General features: G+C 42.2%; 1 protein-coding gene across 4 annotated transcripts in view; it reads right to left on the reverse strand.

The window, feature by feature from the left end:
- Nucleotides 1-18,853, reverse strand: part of AIFM3 (AIF family member 3) — a 128,124-nt gene that overhangs the window by 91,729 nt on the left and 17,542 nt on the right. The window lies entirely within an intron of this gene.

An 18,853-nucleotide genomic window follows, 5' to 3' on the forward strand; every position in this document is an offset into this window, starting at 1 on the left:
TGGAGTTGTGCTGGCCTAAATATCCTTAGTATGATTGTCGTGGGTCTCAATGAACCTAGGATTAACCATCCTGCCTTATTTTTAAATGCTTAAAGAGGTTGTCCCAACTTTTCACAAATGTCTGCAAGTCACTCTATGAATTATGAGATTGCGGCTACAGCTTGCTGTGCAGATTCTCCAGGGCCGGTGTTGAGACTGAGCTGTCATGTAAACACAAGTTTCCAATATGGATACTTCAGCCACTAGACATGTGGAGTCTCGATTAATTTACTTGTTTTGAGTGATGCCGCGCATGTCTAATCGGAATGTGGCCAGAAGTATGAATATCGCATAATTGCGGTCACATATTGTCTCGCCACCTGCACTGGAGAATCCTCACATAGCGTGGTGCACGCAACCTGAAGATTCACAAGTCTGTAGTCACATTGAGTAACTACAGACTTGGTGAAAAGCCTGGACAACTCCTTTAACCCGTTCGCCCCGAAGCCGGTTTTCACCTTCCTGACCAGGCCAATTTTTACAATTCTGACCACTCTCATTTTATGACGTCATAACTCTTGAACGCTTCAACGGATCCTGGTAATTCTGAGATAGTTTTCTTGAGACATATTGTACCTTATGATAGTGGTAAAATTTATTTGATATGACTTGCGTTTATCTGTGAAAAAAACTGAAACATTTTTACATTGTCCCAGTATGGGACATTACTGTATTATATCAGATCGCTGATCTGACACTCTGCACTGCAGATCAGGATCTGACAGGCAGGGAAGGAAGCATGCCATGCCTGCTCTCAGCCGGCGCTCCCAGCCACCGGCCTGCAGGACCCGGAAGGACCCTTCAGCCATCTTGGAGCCAGGTGTCTCCATGGAGACCATCAGGACAATGCGATTGAAGGACCCGGAAGGACCAGGCGGTCAGCTTGGAGCCATGATTGCATCGCGTTGTCCTGATGGAGGCACACAGGGAGCCCCCTCCCTGTGCTATGCCCCTCTATGTCACTGTCACTACTGACAGCGGCATCAGAGGGGTTAAATGCTCGCGATCGGTGCTAGCACCGATTGTGGGCGTTTCTGCAGGATGTCAGCTGTCACTGAATATATATCTGAATTTGTATCACTGTGGCAGCGCGGATTTAATCCACAAATTATCCTTTACAAACGTCTCTGAGAAGGTCGAGTTGGTGGTCCGTGGATCTGCAGCAGCCGATACACACATGCTTTTGCTTTATGCCATCAGGTGAGCAGCTCCTTGTTAAAAACTGCAATTAATCTGAAGAATAAGACCCTATTTGTGCTTTTTTATCTCCTTAATTTAACAGTGACTACTGTGACAGACTTACCATCTAGGTGACAGCGGTGATAATTACTATGAGGACTTTGACATATAACTGGTGTACCAGTTAGAAATAGTATTTGGCATATTAGTTACAATTGAAACTAGAAGTTTACATATACTATATAAAAAGACAATTGGGATTGAGTTGAAGCTTTTATTGGGAACATTTTACATAACGTTTGTGATCATATTTATCCGATGCTCTACGCTGAGCACTTACTTTGGGGTTTCCATCTAAATCTCTGAGTGACATGATTCAGATGAAATCGCCGAGGGATCCATTCACTATAATGAGGCAGCAGAGTTACTTTGGACTCCTGGCCTTTGTTCAGTGGTGTTCTTTTCAGAAGTGCACAAAACTGTGGCTGACAGCACTTTTATACAATCCTAAAAACATGGACACCGCCAGATCACAGATCCTTTGGCATCCACAATGCCTCCATCTGCCTCATTAAAGGGAATCTTCCGCTGGGGGTTCTGTCTAAATCGCGTATTTCAGAGATTTACACGGAAACCCCGGTGTAAGCGCTCAGCGTAGAGTGTAGGATAAATGTGCTATGAGCCTTACTGCGATCTTTGGGAGGCAAAATGAAAAAAACAGTATGTGAAGAATTGGTTTTATTTATTTTTTATGCTGTTCTTTGTGCGGCATAAGTGTTTAGGCAACTTGTTTCTTCGGGTCGGTGCGATTACAGTGATACTAGTTTTATATCGGGTTTTTATGTTTGGCTGCTGTCACACACTAAGGCTATGTGCACACGTTGCGGATTTGCGTCTGGAATTTTTTGTGCGGATTCTGCATCTCTTGGCAGAAAAAGCAGGTGCGGATTTGATGAGTTTTTTAATGCGGATTTTGTGCAGATTTCATGCATTTTTACCCCTGCGTATTTCTATAATGGAACGGGTACAAAAACGCTGCAGATCCGCACAAAAGAAGTGACATGATACTTCTTTTAATCCACAGCTTTTCCATGCTGAATTTTCCACACCATTAGCACAGCATTGTTTTTCCATTCATTTACATTGTACTGTAAATCACTTGTGGATCTGCAGCGTTTCTGCATGGATAAAAATGCTGTGGATCTGCACTAAATTCGCAACCTGTGCACATAGCCTTAAAGATGCGTTTTATTGCAAAAACTAATTTTTGCATCACCATATTTTGAGAGCTATAATTTTTTCATATTTTGGCAGACAGAGTCATGTGAGATCTTGTTTTTTGCGGGATGAGATGACATTTTTATTGGTACCATTTTTGGGAACATGATATGTTTTGATCGCTTTGTATTCTGATTTTTGGGAGAGAGAATGAACAAAATCCACCATTTCAGGAATTGCTTTTTTTGGAGGGGTTTATACCGTTCCGCGTGTGGTAAAATTGGTAAGGCAGTTTTATTCTTCAGGTCAGTACGATTACAGCGATACCTTGCTTATATTTATTTATGTTTTGGCGCTTTTACCAATAAAAACAATTTTATAGAAAAAAAATTTTTTTTGCTTCGCTTTATTCTGAAAGCTATAACTCTTTTTTATTTTTCTGTTCATGGAGCTGTATGGCAGCAGGTTTTTTGCAGGACAAGATGACATTTTCAGCGGTACCATTTTTATTTACATCCTTCTTTTTTATCGCGTTTTATTGCACTTTTTGTTCGGCGGTAGGTTGATAAAGCATTGTTTTTTGTCTTTTTTTTTACGGTGTACACTGAAGGGGTTAACTAGTGGCACAGTTTTATAGAGCGTGTCATTACAGAAGCGGCAATACCAAATATGTGAACATTTATGGGCTTTTTTCTATTTGCATAAGTAAATGTATTTATTGGAAAGATATTGTTTTTATCTTTATTTAGGGATTATTTTAAAATATTGTTACACTTTTTTTTTTACTTTTTTGCATTGTCCCATCCTGAGACATCATTGTATAGTGTCAGCACACTGATCTGATACTCTGCATCACATCAGAATCCGACAGGCAGGGAAGTAGGCATGTCAGTGCCTGCTAGCATGCACTTACAAGCCACCTTCCTTGCAGGACCCGCAGCCATCTTGGGCCCAGGGGTCTTTAGAGAGGCCATCAGGACAACATGATCGCATCGCGTTGTCCTGATGGAAGAGTGCAGGGAACTAATTCCCTCTATGCCACTGTCACTACTGACAGCCTCATCAGAGGGGTAAAATGCCCGCGATTGGTGCTAGCACCAATCGTAGGAATTGCTGCAGGGTATCAGTTCTCACACAGAGCTGACACCCGCTCGCGATCGCCGCACCATACATATACTGCTGGTTGTGGTAGCACAGCTCCTGCAGAGCAGTATTTGTACAGCACATATCGGGAAGGGGTTAATAGTCGTCGTTATGTCTGTGCAACTTGAACTATTCAGACTGAAATTTCTTTACATTTTGGCTTCTTTTAAACTTTGCTGATTACAGAAAATATAATTTCAACAAGTTCTACAAATAAATGTATGGCAATGCAAATATCCTGTTGATTGGGGCTTACCTGCTGTAATAAAAATGTCATTGAATTTAACATAAAAGCCATAAAACTAAACAAATAGGTCCAACTTTTGTTTTTAAATGTAAAACCTGAGACAAATTATTATTTTCATTATATAAAATTCACAGATTTTGAAAGATATTTTTTTTGCTTTTTTTTTAAATTTGTGAATATGTCAGTGTGAGAATGATATGTAACACGCTATTATCTCAGCTCCTTTATCTTAGCTTTATCTTCCATGAGCTCACAATGGTCAAAGGCTAGATATGTCTGATGTGAACATGTAAGTTTACAGCGTTTATCTAAGATATTCTAGATACTCTCAGCAACTTGGACACGCAACTTACGGTGAAACTTTGATATTGTCTAAGAAAAGTCGACAAATCCAAACTTAACAAATGAAGGAAATGTGAACGCTAGAAATGATGGGGAAAGACGCACAATATATGTCTCCCTAATACAATAGCAAGAAACTGGGAAGTCAACAAAGCATTGTTTAACTACGCAGCGCATTGCCTCCCAGAGGGTTCATCTATTATGGCTAGCGGTACCGAGGGTTAAAATGCTTGACTATAGGTCAGCAAATTTGGACCTGGGACAATATAATCCCAGCTTTATTCTGCATTTCTTAGAACTGACCCTCTGTGCAAATGACCATTTTTAAAGTATTATTTCCCAATAATAATCCTCTTGTACTTTCACAGAGGGGGCACGTACTTATGAGACCAATATATCATGGTATTATTCTCTGAGCTGCAGATTTGGCTGGTTTGTCTTTAATGCAGAGACCAAGAGGATCAATTACTTTTACCTGCACTGGAATTCTAGTAATAAGGACTTCGAATGTGTAACAATAACAAGTGCTTTCTACTAAGACGTAGCCAGTATTTTTCTTTCGTTTGGAAAGCACTAAACAAAGTATGGCTCCATAGTACCATAGATGTCTGTCAAGACAAAGTTAAAGGTAAACTGACAGCTGATGGAGGTTTCGGCAGCATGTATCAGTCACTGGCTGCATGATTTCAGCCAGGTATGTTAGACTCTTAAATGCTGCAGCGTTCAAGAGACCGGGGATCAAGCCGCACTGGAGACTATTATTATTATTATTTATTTATATAACACCATTAATTCCATAGTGCTGTACATGTGAAGACTAGTTAGATAAGCAGGTCCCTGGCGGCTTGTCCCCGCCTGCTCCCCTTGAGTGACAGGTCTCTCCCTGCGTGAGCGTATATGTTTCCATCTACAATGGAAATTTAACACAATAGGCTATTTTCTACTTCAAATGTCTAAAATTTTAGCGACTTTTGGAATTTTTATGCCAGTCCTGGCCAAATTAGCCACAATGCAAGACAAGGGACTGCGAAGCCTGCCTGGCAAGTTAACGAAAATGTACACTACACATGTCTGCATGCGGACTATATTATATGTTTGTTAGTGACATCCAAATGACATCAATTTTTTACAAAAATGCCCAATTCAGTTTCCTACGTAATTTGTACAATAGATATGTGATAAATGGATGCCTCTTTTACTTTTCCACACCCATTGAGTTCAATGGACAAGGTTTGTCCTGAAATGACACTTGATCAGTGCATGCCGCTTTTTCCTTTTTTTTTTTAAAGTGGAAAAACATTTGTCTGAATTGTGCCATTGACTTACAATGATCCTTATACTGTTCATGTGTAGTCTGTCATTAACAGATTGAAAATTTGCATTAATCAGGGCTGAGATCTCATGAAATTATATGTTGATGACATCCCATCACTAGTTCAGATTCAGCCAAATAACTTGATGACCCCAAGCAAAGCTCTAGAGAAGTTCTGTCATGTCTGCCATGACATGTACTGCATAGTGGAAGGGTTAAGCACTCGAAGTTTGAAATAAATATACAGCCTTGTAAGAGAGAAATAGAAATTCTATCCAGGGTAATCAAGGCCACAGAGAACAAGGATAAAAAACATATGACCTATCTAAATGCCTAATTTCCATAAGCTAATGAATTCATACACAGCAGAAAGCTAAAAGGGAGCAGAAGTCAATGTCACACTGGGACAGTAATATTAGTGAAAACAATAGCAGAAGCATTTCCTCAAATTATGCTTAGTGAATCAATTAATTTACGAATATGGCTGATTTTTGGAACAGGACTAAGGGTTTTGCAATATTCATGAATCCAAACCTCCACACCCATCAGTAGTTGAGCACTTATCAATAAAGAACAGCTACAGGCTGTTTTTAGGTGAGCTGATCCCCTGCATCACACCATCACATTAACACACAGGAACAACAATTCTTCTGACAACCTTGTTGTCCTGATAAACAGGTTCTACTGCTATGACTGTTAGATAGCATATATATAGTGGTGGTCCATACGTCACAAAGAGATAGGCTGTAATAGAGGAACTCCTTACTGAGGCTTCTTTAAGACAGATGCACTTCACAACTAAGTGCAAAAAACGTAGGGTTTTGAAAACCATTCAAACTTTACAGCCCTGAATGGTGGTGTGTTATGACCCCAATGGCAGAGGGTCTCAGAAATAATTACTAAGTCTACAAACACAAAAACCAGCTCATAGGGCAGTGGTAACTGGGCTGACCATATATCTAATCCTAGCACCACAAATAACAGCAGCCAGGGAACGTGCTTACGTTGATTCTAGACGTCTCGCGCCAGCCGGAGAACTAACTAACCCTAGAAGGGAAAAGAAAGACCTTTCTTGCCTCCAGAGAAAAGACCCCAAAAGTTGGATACAAGCCCCCAACAAATAATAACGGTGAGGTAAGAGGAAAAGACAAACGTAAGAATGAGCTAGGTATTTAGCAAAGAGAGGCCCACTAGCTAATAGCAGAATATAGTAAGATAACTTATATGGTCAGCAAAAACCGTATCAAAAATATCCACGCTGGAAATTCAAGAGCCCCCGAACCGTCTAACGGCCCGGGGGGAGAACACCAGCCCCCTAGAGCTTCCAGCAAGGTCAGGAATCACATTTAGTACAAGCTGGACAAAAAATGAGAGCAAGCAAATAACCCAAAAATCAAAGAAGCAAGACTTAGCTTAATTTTGCACGAACCAGGACCAGCAGATAGGAGCAAACAGAAAGGATCTGATTACAATGATGCCAGGCACTGGACTAAGGATCCAGGAAGTTTATATAGCAACACCCCTGGACTAACGACCCAGGTGGGTGCAAACTGAGGGAAGAAAATCCCAGAGTCATATCACTAGTAACCACAAGAGGGAGCCAAAAAGTCTAATTCACAACAGTACCCCCCCTTAAGGAGGGGTCACCGAACCCTCACCAAGACCACCAGGGCGATCAGGATGAGCAGCGTGAAAGGCACGAACTAAATCGGCCGCATGCACATCAGAGGCAACCACCCAGGAATTATCCTCCTGACCATAGCCCTTCCACTTGACCAGATACTGAAGCCTCCGTCTGGAGAGACGAGAATCCAAGATCTTCTCCACCACGTACTCCAACTCGCCCTCAACCAACACCGGAGCAGGAGGCTCAGCAGAAGGAACCACAGGCACAACGTAGCGTCGCAACAAAGACCTATGGAACACGTTGTGAATGGCAAACGACACCGGAAGATCCAAGCGAAAGGACACTGGATTAAGGATTTCCAATATCTTGTAAGGACCGATGAAGCGAGGCTTAAATTTAGGAGAGGAGACCTTCATAGGAACAAATCGAGAAGACAGCCACACCAAATCCCCAACACGAAGTCGGGGACCCACACCGCGGCGGCGGTTGGCAAAACGCTGAGCCTTCTCCTGTGACAATTTTAAGTTGTCCACCACATGATTCCAGATCTGCTGCAACCTATCCACCACAGAATCTACCCCAGGACAGTCAGAAGGCTCCACATGTCCCGAGGAAAAACGAGGATGGAAACCAGAGTTGCAGAAAAATGGCGAAACCAAAGTAGCGGAACTAGCCCGATTATTAAGGGCAAACTCAGCCAACGGCAAGAAGGTCACCCAATCATCCTGATCTGCCGAAACAAAACACCTCAAATAAGCCTCCAGAGTCTGATTAGTTCGCTCCGTTTGTCCATTAGTCTGAGGATGAAAGGCAGACGAGAACGACAAATCAATGCCCATCCTAGCACAAAAGGATCGCCAGAACCTGGAAACAAACTGGGATCCTCTGTCAGACACAATATTCTCAGGGATGCCGTGTAAACGAACCACATTCTGAAAGAACACAGGAACCAGATCGGAAGAGGAAGGCAGCTTAGGCAAAGGCACCAAATGGACCATTTTAGAAAAGCGATCACATACCACCCAGATGACAGACATACCCTGAGACACCAGGAGATCAGAAATGAAATCCATGGAAATGTGTGTCCAAGGCCTCTTCGGGACAGGCAAGGGCAAGAGCAACCCGCTGGCACGAGAACAGCAAGGCTTAGCTCGAGCACAAGTCCCACAGGACTGCACAAATGACCGCACATCCCGTGACAAGGAAGGCCACCAAAAGGACCTAGCCACCAGATCTCTGGTGCCAAAAATTCCCGGATGACCTGCCAACACCGAGGAATGAACCTCGGAAATGACTCTGCTGGTCCACTTATCAGGAACAAACAGTCTGTCAGGTGGACAAGAGTCAGGTCTACCAGCCTGAAATCTCTGCAACACGCGTCGCAAATCAGGAGAAATGGCTGACAAGATAACTCCCTCTTTAAGAATACCAACTGGTTCTGCGACTCCAGGAGAGTCAGGCACAAAGCTCCTTGAAAGAGCATCAGCCTTCACATTCTTTGAACCTGGTAAATACGAGACCACAAAGTCAAAACGGGAGAAAAACAATGACCAGCGGGCCTGTCTAGGATTCAGGCATTTAGCAGACTCGAGATACATCAAATTTTTGTGATCAGTCAAGACCACCACACGATGCCTAGCACCCTCGAGCCAATGACGCCACTCCTCAAATGCCCACTTCATGGCCAGCAACTCCCGATTGCCAACATCATAATTCCGCTCAGCAGGCGAAAACTTCCTAGAGAAGAAAGCACATGGTCTCATTACCGAGCAACCAGGGCCTCTCTGTGACAAAACGGCCCCTGCCCCAATCTCAGAAGCATCCACTTCAACCTGAAAGGGAAGTGAGACATCAGGCTGGCACAAAACAGGCGCTGAAGTAAACCGGCGTTTCAACTCCTGGAACGCCTCCACGGCCGCAGGAGCCCAGTTAGCAACATCAGAACCTTTCTTGGTCATATCCGTCAAAGGTTTAACAACGCTAGAAAAATTAGCGATAAAACGACGGTAGAAGTTAGCAAAACCCAAGAACTTCTGAAGACTCTTAACTGACGTGGGTTGAGTCCAATCATGAATAGCTCGGACCTTGACTGGGTCCATCTCCACAGCAGAAGGGGAGAAGATAAACCCCAAAAAGGGAACCTTCTGTACTCCAAAGAGACACTTTGAGCCCTTAACAAACAAAGCAATCTCACGCAAAACCTGAAACACCATCCTGACCTGCTCCACATGTGAGTCCCAATCTTCAGAGAAAACCAGAATATCATCCAGATAAACAATCATAAATTTATCCAGATACTTCCGGAAAATATCATGCATAAAGGACTGAAACACTGAGGGAGCATTAGAGAGCCCAAAAGGCATCACCAAGTACTCAAAATGACCTTCGGGCGTATTAAATGCAGTCTTCCATTCATCTCCTTGCTTAATGCGCACAAGGTTGTATGCACCACGAAGATCTATCTTGGTGAACCACTTGGCACCTTTGATCCGGGCAAACAAGTCCGACAACAGAGGCAAAGGATACTGAAATTTAACAGTGATTTTATTCAGAAGCCGATAGTCAATACAAGGTCTCAAAGATCCGTCCTTCTTGGCCACAAAAAAGAATCCCGCACCAAGAGGGGAAGAGGATGGACGGATATGCCCCTTCTCCAGAGACTCCTTGATATACGAACGCATTGCGGCATGCTCAGGTACAGACAGATTAAATAATCTTCCCTTAGGAAATTTACTACCTGGAATCAAATCTATGGCGCAGTCACAGTCCCTATGAGGAGGCAGAGCACTGGATCTGGACTCGCTGAATACATCCTGATAATCAGACAAATACTCAGGAACTTCCGAAGGAGTAGAGGAAGCAATAGACACTGGCGGGGAATCAGCATGAATTCCCTGACAGCCCCAACTTGACACAGACATTGCCTTCCAATCCAAGACTGGATTGTGGGTCTGTAACCATGGCAGACCCAAAACGACCAAATCATGCATTTTATGCAGAACAAGAAAACGAATCACCTCCCGATGTTCAGGAGTCATGCACATGGTTACCTGCGTCCAAAACTGCGGTTTATTTTCCGCCAATGGCGTAGCATCAATACCTCTAAGAGGAATAGGATTTACCAACGGTTCAAGAACAAAACCACAGCGCTTAGCAAATGACAGATCCATAAGACTCAGGGCAGCACCTGAATCCACAAACGCCATAACAGGGTAAGAGGACAATGAGCAAATTAAAGTCACAGACAAAATAAATTTAGGTTGCAAATTACCAATGGCGACAGGACTAACAACCCTTGTTAGGCGTTTAGAGCATGCTGATATAACATGTGTAGAATCACCACAGTAAAAACACAACCCCTTCTGACGTCTATGATTTTTCCGCTCATTTCTAGTCTGAATTCTATCACATTGCATTAAATCAGGTGTTTGTTCAGACAACACCACCAGAGGATTAACGGTTTTGCGCTCCCGCAAACGCCGGTCAATTTGAATAGCCAGCGCCATGGAATCATTCAGACTTGTAGGAATGGGGAAACTCACCATCACATTCTTAATGGCTTCAGAAAGGCCATTTCTGAAATTTGCGGCCAGAGCACACTCATTCCACTGAGTAAGCACGGACCATTTCCGAAATTTTTGTCAATACACTTCAGCATCATCCTGGCCCTGAGAAATAGCCAGCAAGGCTTTTTCTGCCTGAACTTCAAGATTGGGTTCCTCGTAAAGCAATCCGAGCGCCAGAAAAAACGCATCAATATTTGCCAATGCCGGATCTCCTGGCGCTAGCGAGAAAGCCCAATCCTGAGGGTCGCCCCGTAAAAAAGAAATAACAATTTGAACTTGCTGAGCTGAATCTCCAGATGAACGGGGTCTCAGAGAAAGAAACAATTTACAATTATTCTTGAAATTCCTAAACCTAAATCGGTCTCCAGAAAACAGTTCAGGAATAGGTATTTTAGGTTCAGACATAGGACTACTGGTAACAAAATCTTGTATGCCCTGCACACAAGCAGCAAGCTGGTCTACACTTGTAATCAAGGTCTGGACATTCATGTCTGCAGCAAGCACAAGCCACTCAAAGGTAAAGGGGAGAAAGAGAGGAAAAAAAAAAAAACTCAGAATTTCCTTTCTTATATCCCACTTCTGCAATGCATTAAACATTCAATGTTGGCCTGGCATACTGTTATGACCCCAATAGCAGAGGGTCTCAGAAATAATTACTAAGTCTGCAAACACAAAAACCAGCTCATAGGGCAGTGGTAACTGGGCTGACCATATATCTAATCCTAGCACCACAAATAACAGCAGCCAGGGAACGTGCCTACGTTGATTCTAGACGTCTCGCGCCAGCCGGAGAACTAACTAACCCTAGAAGGGAAAAGGCCATTTCTGAAATTTGCGGCCAGAGCACACTCATTCCACTGAGTAAGCACGGACCATTTCCGAAATTTTTGTCAATACACTTCAGCATCATCCTGGCCCTGAGAAATAGCCAGCAAGGCTTTTTCTGCCTGAACTTCAAGATTGGGTTCCTCGTAAAGCAATCCGAGCGCCAGAAAAAACGCATCAATATTTGCCAATGCCGGATCTCCTGGCGCTAGCGAGAAAGCCCAATCCTGAGGGTCGCCCCGTAAAAAAGAAATAACAATTTGAACTTGCTGAGCTGAATCTCCAGATGAACGGGGTCTCAGAGAAAGAAACAATTTACAATTATTCTTGAAATTCCTAAACCTAAATCGGTCTCCAGAAAACAGTTCAGGAATAGGTATTTTAGGTTCAGACATAGGACTACTGGTAACAAAATCTTGTATGCCCTGCACACAAGCAGCAAGCTGGTCTACACTTGTAATCAAGGTCTGGACATTCATGTCTGCAGCAAGCACAAGCCACTCAAAGGTAAAGGGGAGAAAGAGAGGAAAAAAAAAAAAACTCAGAATTTCCTTTCTTATATCCCACTTCTGCAATGCATTAAACATTCAATGTTGGCCTGGCATACTGTTATGACCCCAATAGCAGAGGGTCTCAGAAATAATTACTAAGTCTGCAAACACAAAAACCAGCTCATAGGGCAGTGGTAACTGGGCTGACCATATATCTAATCCTAGCACCACAAATAACAGCAGCCAGGGAACGTGCCTACGTTGATTCTAGACGTCTCGCGCCAGCCGGAGAACTAACTAACCCTAGAAGGGAAAAGAAAGACCTTTCTTGCCTCCAGAGAAAAGACCCCAAAAGTTGGATACAAGCCCCCAACAAATAATAACGGTGAGGTAAGAGGAAAAGACAAACGTAAGAATGAGCTAGGTATTTAGCAAAGAGAGGCCCACTAGCTAATAGCAGAATATAGTAAGATAACTTATATGGTCAGCAAAAACCCTATCAAAAAAATATCCACGCTGGAAATTCAAGAACCCCCGAACCGTCTAACGGCCCGGGGGGCGAACACCAGCCCCCTAGAGCTTCCAGCAAGGTCAGGAATCACATTTAGTACAAGCTGGACAAAAAATGAGAGCAAGCAAATAACCCAAAAATCAAAGAAGCAAGACTTAGCTTAATTTTGCACGAACCAGGACCAGCAGATAGGAGCAAACAGAAAGGATCTGATTACAACGATGCCAGGCACTGGACTAAGGATCCAGGAAGTTTATATAGCAACACCCCTGGACTAACGACCCAGGTGGGTGCAAACTGAGGGAAGAAAATCCCAGAGTCATATCACTAGTAACCACAAGAGGGAGCCAAAAAGTCTAATTCACAACAGTGGTGAAATTCTCCTTTAGGTGGTCACTCAATACTTGTAGGCGTTCAGGATTTTGCACCCATCACAGCTACTCTCGGTTTTTAAAATACCAAAAAAGGGGCCATAAATTAAACAAGCTCAACCATAAATATAGATAGAGAAACCGAAAGAGAATGGACACAGAGCCGCCCACGTCTACAGCAGCAGGTTGGTTTCAGTAACCTTCTCTCCCATGCAAAAACTTTTTTGTTATCTTTGTGTGCATTGATGCATCATTACATGTAAGTGGGGAGTTTCTCTGGTTATTTGGTACTTTTACCCGCATACCTTCACATGCATTGTGGTATCCTGCACATTTATGCTCTGGTCCTCTATTTTCTCACCTTACAGTGAGTTAAAAGCATTCTCTTTGGCACTTTGTTATGACAGCACTATGCACTTTATTGTATCATTCCTAATACTGCTGTAATATTTATGATGATTGAATCTATGCCACCTTTTGCACATAAATGTAATATGTTCATTTAGGACTCTATTTGATCAACTAGCCATTATATAGGACTATATGGTATTTAGTGAATATACTAGCTCTTATATATCTCATATATCTATACATTGGTGCAATATCCTGTATACCTCCTGCTCTGACGTGGCACTAGGGTGTCGTTTTTCACTTTTAAATTGTGTGTCTGATACGTCTATGTATATATTCTTGGTATTAATCATTTGCTAATAAAATTGTGATTTAACTATTTATCGCTGCTCTGTGTCCATTCTCTTTCGGTTTCTCTACTCTCGGTTTTTAACCTGATTTCAGACCTCAGTAAGATTCAAACTTGTGTAGTTCACACCTCCACATGAGTAAAAAGTAGTAGTAATTACATACTACTGTCACATCTGCACATGGGTATGTCCGGCGGACGGCACAATATATAGGTACAACGAGATGATAAAGGGAGCGGAAGACCCTAACGGTAGGTAGCGAGGGATGGGACACCTCCTGACACCAACCTGTGTCTGTCCCTAAGCTCCCCCTAACACCCAAAGCTGGTCCTTCCCCCCACCGTCGCATGCCTAGTCCCTGGCTGTCCCCTCTGCTAACCCTGGCTAGTGCAATGGCCGGCACGGACTCTGGCCAAGGCACTGCTGGTAATATGACAAAGGGAAACAAACAAGGAACTGACAGAAGGGATACAACATAGCTCAGAATCTGCTGCTAAGCTCCAAAGAAGCAGAGTAAATGGCACCAGGTAAACAGGACTCCAACAGCGACAATAACACAATCACAGGCAACCTCCACAACTAGTCTGCATAGAAGTAAAATCTATAACCGATGAACAGCTGGTGGGTCATGTGGCTATTTAAAGGGAGGTGGGAGTGGTTATCAACCAACATCAGCTGACCAGCCTAAAAGAAGCTGCCAGCAAGAGACTGACATTAACTCTTGCTGGACCAAAGGAAAAAAAAACTACATTTAAATTCCAGCAGACCCAATGTTGCCACAAATCCCTTAATGATTTGTGACAACTACTCAACTTGAAAGTAAAATCCACACTCAACTTTAACTCTTCCTCCTCCAGTAACCCCATCCAAACCCAACATGGGCAGATACCCTAAATGTATCATACAACATGAGCCACTGTGATAAATTTGGTACATTTTATATTGTCTAAAATAAGGAGAAGGAAACATCCGGCCCTTAATTCAAAGGGATTTGGTCTGACCTCAGGGTAGAATCTCAGTGGGGTACAGTGCTTGAGCTGCCAGGACCTGTTTTTCCATCTGCCAGCCTTTAATTCTCCTATAGAGTGCATGCAAGCAGCAATCACTAATGAACGCTGACACGCACACAACATACAGCGGTCTCAGTGTAACCTATGTGATGTATACAGCAGTTTCAGTGTATCCTAGGTGATGTATAGAGCAGTCTCCATGTATTCAATGTAATATATATACAGCAGAGTCTCAGTGTATCCTATATGGTGTACATACAGAAGACTCTCAGTGTCTCCTATGCGCTGTACATAACACAGTCTCAGTGTATCCTGCGTGATATGTACAGCAGTCTCAGTGTATCCTGTGTGATATATACAGAAGTCTTTGTGTCTTATATGGGATGCATACAGCAGACCTCCCACTGTTTGAGTTATATAAATGATACATGAGTAATTATGAATTTCAACTTTAAAGAAACATGCATTAAAACAAAGTTTACTGCCCTCCAGACTGACAGATGCAAACTGGGAAAAGATGTTGCGAAAAGCAACATCATCAATACCATCACAGCCTCACCATAGAGAAGCAGTTTAAGCCATCACTTTAGGAGGGGGCGAGTTAAATAAATGTTTGACCAAATATAGCAGGGTAATTTTTAAACTGTTAATGTAATTGGCCCACAAATGATGTTCGAATTATACAAATGGCCCTTAGAAGAAAAAAGTTTTCCACCCTTGGTCTAAATGTTAAGACAGAATTAGTTAATCTATTAGTTTCAGAGGTATTTCATCCAAAAGATGAATAATTGGAAGACATATTAACACTGAATGTTAGACTACTATACTTATTTATAATAAGGATCTAAATGTGAAATAGCTCATTAATGCAAACTGACAAGATCTCCATATCTGAACCATGAATTGGGGGTTATGACAATCTAGGTAAAGGGTCCTAATACACCTAAACACATAACTGGATACTAGGGTAATATTTTTAGAAACCTATGGATATTCTTGCAAACCTAAGCACAAAATTAAATGTGTAGCTGTTGTACTTGATTGTGTACAGCTTTACTAGCAATTTATGACTTAATATAACGTCTTAAACACTGGTAAGTTATGAATTAGTGAGAAAGTTTTTATATTCACCTCTCATCCAAAGTATCCCATGAGCCAGTATTTCTGCTGGTCTTTTCTGTGAAGCTGGCTTTTGATGAATACAGTATATCGCAGGCAGGAGCCAATTTATAGATTTAGCTAAGAAAATTACAGCGGGAATGTGGATAAATGAGGATCAATGGGTGCTCTCCTCGGCTGGCCCGGCAGTCTTTAGGAAGACCGCATGGACCACGGCTCATCCCACTGAATGCCGCACTCCTTTCCCATGGGCAGAATACTACTCAGACAACACAGGGTGAGAGTAAAACAGTGTGGCAATAATTTATTGAACCACCAACAGATAATAACATATAGAACAGTCCCAGCAAATACACAAGATAGTACAAAAGACAGAGTCTCACCCTTCCTCTGTTTCACTGGAATTAGAGAAGCTGAGACTTTGGGGTATCAAAGGCCTACTAATCCATGGCCTACTACCCCAACTAGAACAAACCCACTTTTGTTGGGCACCCACAGAAAGGAGATAGCGGCAAGCTTAGGAAGCTGACCAAGTGCAGGGAGGTATGTGGCCACGTGACCTCATTGTCCCAACCTGGATTCTCCAAACATCTTTGGGGGTTCAGTGATGGTCAATGGAGTAGATCTATATTCCTCTAACTAGGTCCCTTAAGCTGGCATTCTGTAGAATATCTCAAATTTGTATTCCTCCGGTTGGTGCCCTGGCTGCTGTTCTATAAAGTCTCTCTTCAGAAGGATAAAGGTCCTTTTTATGCTCACATCTGTCCTTCAGGCCATCATTTACTGATTAGGGGGACGGTGGAATAAGGTCAGCTCTCATTGATTGAATATTTAATCAATCCACGTAGTTTGTCCTTCTCTGTTTGTAGGTTAACAAGCTACATAGACTTATACAATGGGTAATCAACATATTAGCAAACATCAATTATTCAATGACCCTGCATCCCTGTCCTCCAAGGATAGCAGCATAATAAACTGTAGAAGCTGATATCACAGGTAAACAGCAGCCATTCAACAATTCACAAACATAAATTGAATCTACAATAAGAGTCAACATTCAAACTCATATGAACAGTATGCTGGGTGCTGTGGCGTGCACCTGTAATCCTAGCTAGGGTTGAGCGAAACAGATCGGCACTTTTCAAAATCCTCTGCTGGATGTCCTCATGAACTGCAGCCTGGGAACTTTTTCCCACATTCCAGGTCATATGAGGACATCCACCAGGGGGCGCATCACCGCGACTGAAGGTAACTATAGGTCATTGACCTACATTTCCTTCATTCGCCGGGGTTTACAGGCACGAGCACAGCTGCATTATAGCAGAGCTCCTGCCTGTAAACTATTTTAACCCCTTCAGATGGATTTACCTCGTGGGACGTGACAGTTCATCAGAGGGTATGTATATTGTTGGTTTATTATTTTTCCTAGCGAGGGTCTTCAGGTGGATTGAGAGCAATAAAATATTAAAACTGTGTGTTTATTTCATTAAAATACTTTTTAATCATGTGTGTGTGTGTGTGTTTTTAACCCTTTCATACAATTGGATTAATAATGGATAGGTGTCAGAATTGACGCCTCTCCATTATTAATCTGGCTTAATGTCACCTTACAATAGCAAGGTGGCATTAACCCTTCATTACCCCATATCCCACCGCTACACGGGAGTGGGAAGAGAGTGGCCAAGTGCCAGAATAGGCGCATCTTCCAGATGTGCCTTTTCTGGGGTGGCTGGGGGCAGATGTTTTTAGCCACGGGGGGGCCAATAACCATGGACCCTCTCCTGGCTATTAATATCTGCCCTCAGTCACTGGCTTTACCACTCTGGCGGAGAAAATTGCGCGGGAGCCCATGACAATTTTTTCCGTGATTTAACCCTTAAATTTAATAGCTACAGCGCCGAAATTTTGCACATACACACTACTAACATTAGTAGTGTGGAATATGCAAAAAAAAGGGGGATATGACATGGTTTACTGTATGTAAACCATGTCTCATATCATGTCGGGTTTAGGCAGGAGAAATTAAAAGCCGGCAATTGAATTACCGGCTTTTCAACATTATCGCGCTGAAGCAAATATTAAAAAAGTATGCTTCCCCAATGAATTGCATTGGGTTTCGTGTTTTGGCCGATCCCCGACCCCGACTTTTCAATAAGATCGGCCGATTTCACTCGACCCGACTTTTGAAAAAGTCACTCAACCCTAATCCTAGCTACTATGGGAGGCTTGGGCTGTTGGATCATTTGAGTTTGTAAGTTCTGATCCATTCTGCGCTATGTGGATCAGGGGTCTTCTCTGTTCTCAGTATTAATTTGGTGACTCTGAGCCAGCTTTTTGGAGATGATATGAAGATGGGGTCCTTGGTAAATAAAAAAAAAGCTAAACCATAAAGTATCAAAGCACTATACAAAATAGCATCATATGAACACTAGTCTATGTCTCCCGACCTACTGAAAAATACATCTGGCCTAATTAAGAATGAATGCTGTGCCATCACAGGGACATTACCTGCTTCTCTGCAATCAGGTGCAGACATATATTCTATGTTGTTGTTTTTTTCTACCAAAAATTTCACATGATTATCTCTTATCTTATATTGATCTTATGATCAATTAACAGCCAACAGGCCAGTGGGAGATCTTATGTGAATACAAATGCATACAGACCCAACAAGATCTGTGAATAGATTCACCCTTCTCTAGCTGTAAAGGTCATTTACAAACAAATTGGAGTCCATCATTTTACAGTGAGAAAGATTATTTACTAGTGGAAAACAATCAAGACAGTTGACAATGTTCCCAAGAGTGAATGTCTCAGGAAATTCACCTTATACACTGTGTTCCAAATTATTATGCGAATAATATTTCCTCATATTTTCTCTAAATTACCTATCTGAATTGCAGTCATTGTTATTTTCCAGTCATCTACTATTCTAGTATAATTGCAATGTTTTGGAACAAACTGCCTATGAAAACAGTATCTTTAAAAAAAAAATAAACACTCAAAATGCATGTTCCAAATTATTATGCACAGCAGAGTTTTCAACCTTTTTTTTTATTTTGAACAAAAAAATGGTCAATTGTGAAGTTATAAGCATTATCAGCTTATTACAAAATGAAATCAAACAGTTTTCAAGTGAAAACTTTATTCTA

The sequence above is a fragment of the Ranitomeya variabilis genome, chromosome 1 (assembly GCF_051348905.1).
Source record: "Ranitomeya variabilis isolate aRanVar5 chromosome 1, aRanVar5.hap1, whole genome shotgun sequence".
NCBI classification, from domain to species: Eukaryota; Metazoa; Chordata; class Amphibia; order Anura; family Dendrobatidae; genus Ranitomeya; species Ranitomeya variabilis.